At 45.7% G+C, this 12426-nt stretch overlaps 1 pseudogene across 1 annotated transcript; it reads right to left on the bottom strand.

Annotated features, from left to right (window-relative positions):
- Positions 1-5123: 5123 nt before the first annotated feature.
- On the bottom strand, positions 5124-12038 carry LOC309654208 (uncharacterized protein C2orf78 pseudogene; annotated as a pseudogene). The gene is made up of 3 exons: positions 11955-12038; positions 8318-9067; positions 5124-7036 (listed from the first exon to the last, which is right to left on the bottom strand). The product of its transcript is annotated as an uncharacterized protein C2orf78 pseudogene (transcript).
- Between the last annotated feature and the right edge of the window lie 388 nt (positions 12039-12426).

Here is a 12426-nt window from a genome sequence, read left to right on the forward strand (position 1 = left end):
ACAAGCCTTGGTCTTGCATTGGATGTTCCTTCCTGTCAACTTCCAGCAGCAGGAGTCTTCTTTTCAGTGCTTGATGCTTCACGAAATAGACTCTGCCCATTGGCAGCAAATACCAGAGAGCCAGGAGACAGAGCTGGTTGCAGACCTTTCCTCTTCCAGCCTTTGGTTGCAATTGTTTTGCCCATGATTTGCTAGCTCTAGTTCCTTGGGCCACACAGGTATCCTGCCATCCAGCTCTTTTTATATGTGAGAGACATTCTGAACACTGTCCCTCTTTCTTTGCACAGAAGTATATACAGTGTGGCAGTTACCGTAATCTCCTCCCCCTTGCAAACAGCCCCTCTAGAATCTCGGACCTCTAGGACTCTCTGTCTTGCATGCTTGGGTGCAAGGCCAAGCACAATGAAGAGGAGAATAATTAGAGAAAGAGGAGGACATTGGTGGAGAACTGGGAGCAGGTAAGGTGAAAGGGCACCGGAGAAAAGAGATGCATGTAGGTTTTTTGGTTTCTGTGGGAAACAAGTTGACACACTTGGGCCTCATTTTGTATTAACAGAACAGAGAGTTGTAGATATAAGTAGCTAGATCGTGCAGCAACTGCCATGAAGTCTGTACACTGAAGAGAACAGTCTCACATCTAGTTTTCATTTTGTTTTATGTCATATTACCTTATTTATAGCATTCACTGGTATGTTTGTAGAACGCAGATGTTTTCAAATGCTCTGGTTTTGTCTACATGGTTATTTCCTTGTCCTATTTGTAAGGAATCCAACATTGTAAGACATATTGCATGTTTTTCTCTTGACGATTGTTTACCTTGAAGCGTCATGAACTAACTTGAGCTGTTGGATTTTGTGGAGAAACTTTAAAAAGGGTCTGTGAAAAAGGCATTGTGGTGAGTCGCATTATGCACCCGAGCGTAAGGAGCAGATATCTGCCACCAGCCCAGCTTGGCCTGGATTGCCTCTGTGTTAGTTCCCCTGGTTAGTGCTTTTCTCCCTAACCACTCTTGTGACTGTGATAATGTGAGTTAAGGGCTGAGTTGCTAGTGATTTATGTGTGAGGTAGGCTGGTTTGAGGGAGGAAATCTATGGACCTAGTCATTTTCCTTGGTGGTAAGCTTTCAGGGGTGCAAAGATCGATCTTCCTGGGGACTTCTCTGGTACCAGGAAGATATCGCATAGATGGGACCTCCAAAGACACACATTTAATTTTTAGGCCTGTTGTTCCTATTATGAGATGTGAGTTTCTTCACTGATGGGGATGCTGCTTATCTGAGAAGAAACTGTGAAAGGTGGTGTAGTATAGAGGTGTGGCTTAAGCTTTTAAGTTTTCTTCAAGGTTTTTCCCCTAAGCTTCATACTTCAGACGGCCTACTTACATGAGACTAGTATGTGATGTCAGGCTAACAACTTCCTAAATACCTGCAAGCCAGATCAGTGTCTCTTTTCTCTATATTCCCATGGAAATCAAGGGTCCCGCCGAATTTTCCATCGAAACAGTTGATTTGTGCTGTCTCTAGGAATTCTAAAGGGCGTACCGTTGCTTCCTAACCGGTGTCATTTGGGAGATCCCCCTCTGTACGTTCAAATGATTAATTTTGAGACTCTGCTCATGTGTGCAGTAAACCCTTTAATTCCCTAAGACCTTCCTTTCCTCCATCTCATACCCCATTAAGCCCGCCTCAGTTTATCTCCTGAATTTCTTTGGAATCTGTCAGCTCTCCCTCAACATCCTAATACTGAACTTGCCTGTCTGTTGCGATTAGGTCCTAACTAGTGTCCATATATCTTGTTTCCCTCCAATCCATTCTTCACACAAGAAAGCTTCAAAGCAAGTTGGAACATTGCTCATAAACATCGCTCACAAACATTGTTTTGAGAATAGAAAACACACTGGTGGCCTTTAAGACTCTGCGTGCTCTAGAATCCTCTCTGCTTCTCTAGCCCCATCTTGTGCCACGTTTGCCCTCACTTTCTATGCTTCAGATACACTGAATTAACCTTAGTTCTCACTCATCTGACAGAAGTCAGTTGAGAAATTATTTTTCACTGTGATTCCTAGCATTAAGGAATTTGATGATCAGGTTTTGTATGAGGACTAAAACTAAACTGGGAAGTGGAAGAATTGCGTTTCAACTGTTTCAGTCAACACGCATGTATTAATGATACCTAAGTATTGAACACCGGGCTAGGTTTCATGAGGGATACAGAAGTTCTGGCCATCTCTGGTTTTGGGTATCCCTTATTTGTTGAGACCTTTGCGTTGTTTGGTTGCCTTTTGTCTGTTTTCCAGATGGGAAAACAGGAACAAGGGAAGTATAGGTTATTACTAGGTGGGGTTGAACAAGTGGAGCAGCAAACTGCAAAGCAGAAAGAAGAGGGACGTACTATAGAGGGATGTGATTTCCATTTTCAAGGCGCCTGCGTCCTGTGCAGGGAGACAGCCTAACATAAAATGTGCCTAACAAAAGATCTATTGACTTCTTACTAAAAATCTCCAGTTCATATAACCCAGGGGTTTATACCTTCTCCTTTAAAAGTTCTATTCCTGGGACTTCCCTGGTGGTCCAGTGGTGAAGACTCTGCGCTTCCAATGCAGCAGGCGTGGGTTCAATCCCTGGTTGGGGAGCTAAGATCCCACATGCTGCGCAGCCAAAGAAATTTTTTTCAAAAGTTATACTCCTGTGTTGTTGAATTTAGTGGTTTAGATTTTGTTTGAATGTTAAGAAGATTTCAGTTTATTTACCAGGAACAAACAAAACATAATGTAAAAATAGTTTCCCAGAAACGATTTCCATCGTTCTCTTCTTCCCTTTCTCCCGCAGACTGACTGGTGTTTCATCTTGACAAGTTCTCTGAAGTTCTCTGTCATTCCATAGGAAAGCGGTCTGGCTTGGAGGTTGCAATCCCAGGGAATTTTTCATCAGCGGGGAAGTCTCCATCACTACAGAGGAATCAAGGTTGAAGTCAGTCCCGGGTAAGTGAGATGCTCCCCCTAAACACCAACACAGCAGTCGTGTACCTTTCAAGGGGTTCAGGGGCAAGATGGGCAAGGCATTTCTACTAACTCTTCTTAAGGATCATGGACAGTGTGCCCTATGCTACGAGGTAAGCGGTGACTGTTGTAATTCTTACTGGTGATCATTTCATGTCACTGATCCTTGGCTCTCTTTGTATCTCATAGGACTGTTGTAAGTCCAATACAAAATGAGTCTTCTTTTTAAAAAACTGAAATGTTTTACAAAGCCTAGCATTCTCATAGAGAGTCCTTTGAATTCTCCCCACTTTCCCGAGAGGCTAAGAACACTTCACACCATGAACTAGGAGAGGGGGTAGAGCCCTTTCTGATGAAATATAGAAACAAAGACAGAGTCTTAGCCTGCTTGCTCTCTGGACAGGATCTCGGACCACAAGGTCTTAAATCCTGGTATAAATGACGGAAGTGAGGACAGTTCAACTGGCACTCTCATAACAAGAGTTCTGAAACACCTTCCAAAGAGACTGTAGCGGTAGACGAGGGAAGGGAGTGCTACAGTGTGGTAGTACAGGGGGAATGCTCGGCTACAGCAGTGAAAAATGTGGTACCTATTGGTGTGCTCTTGGGGTTCTTGTACATGTAGCATAGATGACCTTTACAGTGTCCCTCCCACCTTCCCACCTGCATTAGGTGTTCTGTTTTTTTGTTTGTTTTTTTTTTTAATTTACGTTTATTGATTGATTGATTGATTCAACTTATTTATTCTACGTATTTATTTTTTTGGCTGCACTGGGTCCTCATTGGTGTGCACGGGCTTTCTCTAGTTGCGGCTAGCGGGGTCTACTCTTGGTTGCGGTGTGCGGGCTTCTCATCGCGGTGGCCTCTCTTGTTGCGGAGCATGGGCTGTAGGCGCGTGGGCTTCGGTAGTTGCGGCTCACGGGCTCTGGAATGCTGGCTCAGTCGTTGTGGCACATGCGCTTAGTTGCTGCACGGCATGTGGGATCTTCGCAGACCGGGGCTCGAAGCCGTGTCCCCTGCATTGGCAGGCGCCACCAGGGAAGCCCTAGCTGTTCTTACATAGAGTCTAAAAACAGAGAGCACTGAGAGAAGGTAGTGGTTATTAAAGGCTCAGGATCTAAATTCTACCTGTCTCTACACCCCTTCCCAGCTGTCGATTTGACCCCGTTTGTGAATGCCGACCTCATTCTTCAACTTGCTCTGCCGTTTGTATACTCACCTTGAAAACTTGTTTCTGTGATGCGTTGAGCAGACACAGGGTGGCAGATTGCAGAGGTGGAAGCTGGTGGTCGGATATTTGTGGGCTGAATCTCCTTCAGTCCCATTCCCATTTCTGGTTGCGCAGAGGCCCTACTTCCTGTGTATGACGCGGAGCCATAGGATTGCGGGCAGGAGCCAAGTTCTCCATACAGTGAAGACCCCAGTGTGCCTTGGTTATAGTAATATACCTGGCTTCCTTCCTGGTAGGGAAGTGACAGGCGGCTATGCCCCTGATTTGTTCGTGGGCCTCCTGATGCAGCAGTTCCCTTGGCTCTGGCCCTGTCGTCAGCTGCCCCTAGGAGGACTCTGAGCCCTAGCCACTTCTCTGGTAGATTTGCCTATTCCCCCACTATAATCACACCTGAATAAGGCAACTCAAACCTTTCAGAGATGTGTCGTGAACCTCTTGTTTTCTGAAATACCTATCTGGTGGTTGTGAGACTTAAGGCCAACCTCCCCGAGAGACTTTGTTTCTATTTCTCCTAGTAAACCTAGACTCATCTCCTGTCACCTTCAACTCTACTCCAATTGTGTTCTTTCAACCCAGACCCCTGACCCTGCTTTTTACTTCTGCCATTTCATCCTCACTCCTGCTTCCTTTCCTAAATCCATACGTCTCTTTTGGCCTTCCTAGCCCTGGGCCAAGTTCCTTCCTCTTTCCTCAGTTTTTACCCCTTTCCTTCATTCTCCCATCCAACTTTCAGGCCTTCCTTTCTCACGCCCCAGTTAGCAGCATCTCAAAATTCGAAAGGTTTATTACTCATCTATTAATTCTATTCCATTTACTTATTCGGTTCTATACCTATCTTACCTATGTATGGAAGAACCGCTGGTAGCCAAGGTGGCAGCAAGAATCCTAGCAGCTGTCACCTGACGTATCCGTAGTAGTCAGCAATTTCCATTTCTTTGTCCCTCTGGGTGAAAAATTGCAGCTTCCCCGAAGAGGTGTATCTGGCAGCATTCTCCCGTTGTTGTTGAGCCCGCCTCTTCATGGCCTCTCGCTCTGGCCTCTGCTCTTGTTCGATGGGCTTTGACATGACTGGCTCAGGCACGTTGGGTTCCCTCCATGGAACTCGTTGCTTGCTGAAGTCTTGGAGTAGAAGTTGGGTTTGGAGCTTGGGTGGGGACTGGCTCTTAGTCACAGCAGGGGGAACAGGCTCGCGCTGGAGAGAAGCGCCAGATGAAGTTTTGTAGGGTGCAGGCCTAGGAGCAGCAGGCTGAGGGACACGAGGCTGGGTATGGTTGGTCCAAGCCGGTTGGGTTGGGTTGGCCACAGTTGGCTGAGCTGGTTTGGCGGGACCTGGCAAAGAGGCAGGAGCTGGCTGGGATGAATTGACTGCAGCAGGTTGAGCTGAGTCAGTAGAACCAGGCTGGGCACGGTAAGCCACAGCAGGCCGATGTGAGGCCAGAGACTGTGGCCTCCGAGGAGCGGGTCGAGCTTGAGGCTTGTCCCAGGCAGAAAAAGGCAGAGGTATCAACTTGACCTTCCCAGGAGGAGGCCGCTCACACTGGGATGGAGATGGACACTCTGTTTCAGCACTGCTGTCTGGTTTCTGGGCTTGGACTTGCGTTTTCTCAGGCCTCTTACCCTCACGTGGGGTATGCCGCCGTGGCTGGATCGCTGGGGGTGGCTGGGGGTCTTTGGGGTTGCTTGAATTTCCCAAGAGCCGACAGGAAGAGAGCCCAGTTTTCGTCTCATTCTTCTTCCCCAGCGCATGAAGAACCTTCACAGACTCCAGCATGCGCACGCCAAGGGAGGTTCGAGGCTTTTGAAAGCTCTCTTGGCGAAGCTCAGTTTGGTGTTCCTTTCGCTTCGTGTTGGGGATTGCTGGCTTGTCTTCTGCCTTGACTTTGTTCCCTGACTGCTTGTTCTCTTCAGCCTTGTTTCTTCCTCTGGTCCTTTTGGTCTTTTCCTGCCCATGGCTCTCAGTTTTGCTGATCTTTCCGGATGCAGCTTTCTGAGGTTTGCCTTGAGAGTGCTTGGCCGTGTTCGCAGGAGCCCTGTCACTGACTGCAGCAGTGCATATAACCGCTTCTCCCCCTAACAGGCACTCTGGATCCTTTGGCTGGATTTTGGCCTTGGGAGCACCACCGATAGGCTCAGAGGCTTTCTGTTTGTTCTTCCTGGGTTGATCAGAGGGAACCTTTACGACACTTGGCTTTTCCTGCACCTGATTCACCTTAATGGCTCTGGTGTCTTCAGCTTTGATCACGTTGGGACCTTGGGATCGATCAAGATCTTTCCAAGAATTAAAGAGCTGGGGAAGGTGAATATCCTCCGCCAGTGTAGTAATGTCTGCAAGACCACTGCTAGGTTCAGTCCCATTTTCAAGTGTCCCTAGGTCCTGACGACTCAGGCTGTTCTCTCCCAGATCAGCATTTTCAGAACCAGGCTGCTCCTCTTGGCTGAGGGGATCGGTGCAGGCCAGCGGCTGGGGAATATCAGGGATTCCCAAAGGGAGTAGTGGAGGATCTTGGTTTTCTATTGGGATCTGGTAGGCCTCCAGAGGCTTTGACAGCTTGGTTTTGATATCCTCCACGTTCTTACTCTCTGTTTGTCCCTGGCTTGGAGCTGGAGGCAGGGCCAGGAGACGCCTGGCACTCTGGACTGGAGCTGTCACTGAAATGTCCCCAAGTTCAGATGGTGGGTTACTCTCAAGTATGTGACTGTTTCTGCTACTGCAGGACTTGGGGAGTTCTTGAGTTTGTGTCACACAAAACGTCTGGCTTGGAGGTTGCAATCCCAGGGAATTTTTCATCACCAGGGAAGTCTCCATCACTACAAAGGGATCAAGGGAGAAGTCAGTCCCTGGTAAATGAGATGCTCCCCCTAAACACCAACACAGCAGTCATGTACCTTTCAAGGGGTTCAGGGGCAAGATGGGCAAGGCATTTCTACTAACTCTTCTTAAGGATCATGGACAGTGCCCTGTGCTACGAGGTAAGCGGTGACTGTTGTAATGCTTAACTGGTGATCATTTCATGTCACTGATCCTTGGCTCTCTTTGTATCTCATAGGACTGTTGTAAGTCCAATACAAAATGAGTCTTCTTTTTAAACAACTGAAATGTTTTACAAAGCCTAGCATTCTCATATAGAGTCCTTTCAATTCTCCCCACTTTCCCGAGAGGCTAAGAACACTTCACACCATGAACTAGGAGAGGGGGTAGAGCCCTTTCTGATGAAATATAGAAACAAAGACAGAGTCTTAGCCTGCTTGCTCTCTGGACAGGATCTCGGACCACAAGGTCTTAAATCCTGGTATAAATGACGGAAGTGAGGACACTTCAACTGGCACTCTCATAACAAGAGTTCTGAGACACCTTCCAAAGAGACTGTAGCAGTAGACGAGGGAAGGGAGTGCTACAGTGTGGTAGTACAGGGGGAATGCTCGGCTACAGCAGTGAAAAATGTGGTACCTATTGGTGTGCTCTCGGGGTTCTTGTACATGTAGCATAGATGACCTTTACAGTGTCCCTGCCACCTTCCCACCTGCATTAGGTGTTCTTTTTGTTTTTTTGTTTTTTTGTTTTTTTTAAATTTACGTTTATTTATTGATTGATTGTTTGAACTTATTTATTCTACGTATTTATTTTTTTGGCTGCACAGGGTCTTCATTGCTGTGCACGGGCTTTCTCTAGTTGCGGCTAGCGGGGTCTACTCTTGGTTGCGGTGTGCGGGCTTCTCTTGTTGCGGAGCATGCGCTCTAGGCGCGTGGGCTTCGGTAGTTGCGGCTCACGGGCTCTAGAATGCAGGCTCAGTCGTTGTGGCACATGGGCTTAGTTGCTCCACGGCATGTGGGATCTTCCCAGACCAGGGCTCGAACCCGTGTCCCCCGCATTGCATTGGCAGGCGGATTCTTAACCACGGCGCCACCAGGGAAGCCCTAGGTGTTCTTACATAGAGTCTAAAAACAGAGGGCACTGAGCGAAGGTAGTGGTTACTAAAGGCTCAGGATCTAAATTCTACCTGTCTCTACACCCCTTCCCAGCTGTCGATTTGACCCCATTTGTGAATGCCGACCTCATTCTTCAGCTTTCTCTGCCGTTTGTATACTCACCTTGAAAACTTGTTTCTGTGATGCGTTGAGCAGACACAGGGTGGCAGATTGCAGAGGTGGAAGCTGGTGGTCGGATATTTGTGGGCTGAATCTCCTTCAGTCCCATTCCCATTTCTGGTTGCGCAGAGGCCCTACTTCCTGTGTATGACGCGGAGCCATAGGATTGCGGGCAGGAGCCAAGTTCTCCATACAGTGAAGACCCCAGTGTGCCTTGGTTATAGTAATATACCTGGCTTCCTTCCTGGTAGGGAAGTGACAGGCGGCTATGCCCCTGATTTGGAATCTGAGATGGTGCTCCCTGAGCAAGCCTGGCAGAAAGTGATGGATATAGAGGGACCATGTTATTGGCGTCTGAAGTTTTATCATACTGGGCTGCCATAAACATGGAGGAAGCAGCTGGGTGCCGGTCAGTGAGTGCCAGAGTAAAGTCTCCGAGTGAAGAGGAATTCTTTTCAGTGCTTCCTGTGATGTCCCACTCAAGAACACCTGGATAGGAAGGAGCTGAAGTGGAGATCTGGCTGTGGTCAGTAACTCCAGATAACATAGTCGTGCTGGAATGTTGGTAAAGGTAGGCACTACCCATGAGTGTCTGGAAAGAGGTACCGGTAGCCGATGCCGAACTGACGGCAGGGGCAGAGACTCTGGAGAAGTTGCAGACACTTCGTGTTAGGGAAGTTGCATTGCTCACCACAGGAAGAGAATGCTGCAGAGAATTTAGAGTTCCAAGTAGAGATGGATTTTGGAAATTTTCTGTAAGAACAAGAGGGTCATGAAAAACTCAGGGAGGTTGAGAAATTCTCACTACGTTTGAGGAACAGCATTATCTTAAGGTTCTTGCTCTCAGGACACCTCTACCATCGACCCTTCCTGAGAAACCCAAAATCAGACAGTTAATGATGGCTGTAAGGACTGAGCAGTTTTCCACTCTTCTGTATTAACTGCCTGTGCTCCCATCTTGGGCACAGATGGGCAGAAGAGCCAAGTGGTATGGTTCAGACATTGTTCTCTAGGCTGGAAGCAACCTTCTCCCTGCCCTGTCTTTCCCTTCAGCCTGCACTCGTATTGACTTCTATGCTGTTTCCTAGACTGGAAGCATTTTAGAACTAGGAGGCCCTTAGAGAACTTTCTCTTTTTTCAGTCTCATTTCACGAGTAAGGAAACTGAGGCTCAGAGAGGTCGGGTTGACTTGTTCAGGTTCTCTCATTATGTTAGTGTCATTACCAGGTTTCAGAACCTAAGTATCCTGACTTCCTTGCCAGGACTCCACTCTGAGCATGATAGTGCCAGAAAGCAGGAGAAATAGAACTTATAATATAAGCATTTTTTTTGTCCATTAGAAAACAGTACGGCCATTACCATTGTCATCTTCAGTGTCTCCCTTTGCTTGTGCAGTTCCCACGCTATTACCTAGAGTTGACGTATAGCTCAGTCCAACTGGTGAACTGAAAGAGTCATGTTTGCCCTCTTCAAGCCTGGTTTCTCATCCTACCTCAAAATGATTACCCGAAAGTGGATTTCTTAAGTGCTTTTGGAAAGAGAAAAGTTATCTGATTACTTCAGACTACTCATCTATAAAGTGGTTATAACACCACCACCAATAATAATAGCAGTAATAATTAATAGATGAATAAGCTGATCTATTGCGTATGATTTATATGGAGGAAGATACAATAAGTTCTAGAAAGACAAAGAAAAATCATGAAAAACATGTTACGTAACGAAAAAGAAATCCATAGATATTAATGAAAACTGGGGTATGTGGGCAAGTATCAAAGCCTAATGAATTTACTAACAAATGACATTCTGTACCATACATGCAATATTATGAAAGTGAATTTTGCCCACTCTATTTTAGTGAATACTATTAACCAAAAAACACGATGGAGGTGATAGAGGTGAATGAATTCCTAGCCAATGCATACAGACAGAGACGATAAATCAGTAAAAAATGCATAACAAGCAACAGAATGCAACAAATGTGAATGTATAGGTAGCCACAACATATATAGACAAGTATTTCAATGAAAACCGGTACAAAGCAGACAGCAAAATAGTAAGTGTAAAAGAGTTTCATTATTGTGCTCATTCATATTTTTACCCAGCAAGTAACAGGTATTAAGCCTAGGAGAAATATATCTTTCCATGAATATAACTCATATAATAAGCAGAAAGGAAGCTTAAAAAGTATCAAGAAGGTTTTTGTATTTATCCTAGAACTTAGAATCATCTTCCACATCCAAGAAGATGACATCCCAAGACCTCAAAAAACCATCATCCCTAGAATCCAATTAAAAAAGATTTTCAAATGTAAGAAAATCCAAAGGACTCCACAACATTGTTTTAGATAAACGTGGATGTTTGTGTTTTCTTTTTTTCTTTTGCCGCGCCGCGTGGCCCTGGCCGTGAAAGCACCGAGTCCTAAGCGCTGGACCGCCAGGGAATTCCCTAAATGGGGAATTAGAGATGTGGGGCTTGACTTTTTCTTTTTCTTCTCCGGTAGCTAAGATCTACAAGCGAACGATGGCTGTTGATCAATGTGCTGTCTGTGTTAGGAAGGAAATAACTGTAAAAATTGAAAAGCAACCTTGCCTTAGAAGCTACATATCACACAAAGGAAATAGTCCTTCTGATTCAATGTAGAAGATATCATTTAAAATGTTTAATTGGTCAAATGTCTACCTAGTTTAAAAATTAGAAAGAATAGAACACTGAAAAGCAGCCCCCTAGATAACCACTTTGGTTTCTGGTTTCTAGGAAGCATCATTTCTAAAACATACTTCTAAAATGTTTCTATTCCAAACTGTCAAGTGCCAGCTGTATTCAGAGAGGCAATAAAAGAAAGAAAACGGAGTATGACTTTTCTGATAGGCTGCCCTTCCTGGTGATCCCCTGTTCTGGCCTTACTTTCCTTCTTAGTCTGTTAATGTAAGGATTTGCTACCATCAGCTTTGTTTTGCCCTGCTCTGAGCAGATTTCCCTCTGTGCTGTTTCTGCTTTAATTTAAAATCTTTGGCTCCCATCAACATTCCATGGCAAACTGCCTCTTTCTTGAGAGCTCCTCTATGCTTTCCCTCTTCATTCTTATATTTTTTTCCCATCTCTTGGTTCCTGTTGGCCTGTGCTAATGAAAACAATCCTAAACTTGCTTACGTTTGACTCTGTGCCTCCCTATATAGCCCAGTACTCTCCATCCTCTCTCCCTATTCTCTCTTTTCAACTAGTCGAAATACTAGTGGAGGGAGACCATTGGAGATGAAACATCTTGGTATATATCGCTAGTTTTCTGTGTCACCTGGCTTTTCTATGTTTCTGTTGAAACACTCTTTTGAGAAGTCTCTGATTTCATTTTCTACATGGGTACCCTTTAAGGCTCAATATTGGAAAAGAAGGGGATCAGAGTGATCAACCCAATGTGGTATCCTAACGTAACAGATAAGGAAAGCAGCAGGCTTTGTGAGGCAGTCAGTGATTTGTCCAAAGTCACACAGACAGTAAACGTCAAAGTCAAAACTGAAATTAGGTCTCCAGACTTGTAGTTCAATACTTTCCCTCATTATTCCACGCTATTTTGAATCTCCTCCTCAATTTAGGGGCACAAGAAATCGAACGCAAAACTTTCCAAAGTTTCTTTTCTTACCTGACATGGTCAGAGAAGAGGAGACATCAACTGCAGGTACAAGGGATGAGGAGACAACACTAGAGGATGTCTGAGTGGCTGCAGCTGAACGGCGCACGTGTCCAGTACAAAGGTCACTGGTTACTGGTCCAAACGGCTCCACGGAAACCCCAAGACCTCTACCAAGTGGTAGTAGGTTTGGTAGGAGAGTGATGTCACAAAGCAGGCAGTTGAAAGGTATGAGCTAGCCAATAGGGAGGTCCGATCCCCAACAGGAGGGCGGGCTTGGGTGAAGAGAGCGTAGGAGAGCTAAAACAACCCCTCAATTTCTGAGCTCTGGGGAGGAAATCCTAGAAGACAGATTTACCTCCCCCAGGCTCTTCCATTAGGGAAATCATTGCAACATTTCTTACAGACGTTCATTAATATAATTAACTAACAGTTACTTATATTCTACAGAGTATTCTATTTTATGTATCATATACTTAGAGCT

Source organism: Balaenoptera physalus (assembly GCF_965194825.1).
Source record: "Balaenoptera physalus genome assembly, contig: HAP1_SCAFFOLD_2271, whole genome shotgun sequence".
Classification (NCBI taxonomy): domain Eukaryota; kingdom Metazoa; phylum Chordata; class Mammalia; order Artiodactyla; family Balaenopteridae; genus Balaenoptera; species Balaenoptera physalus.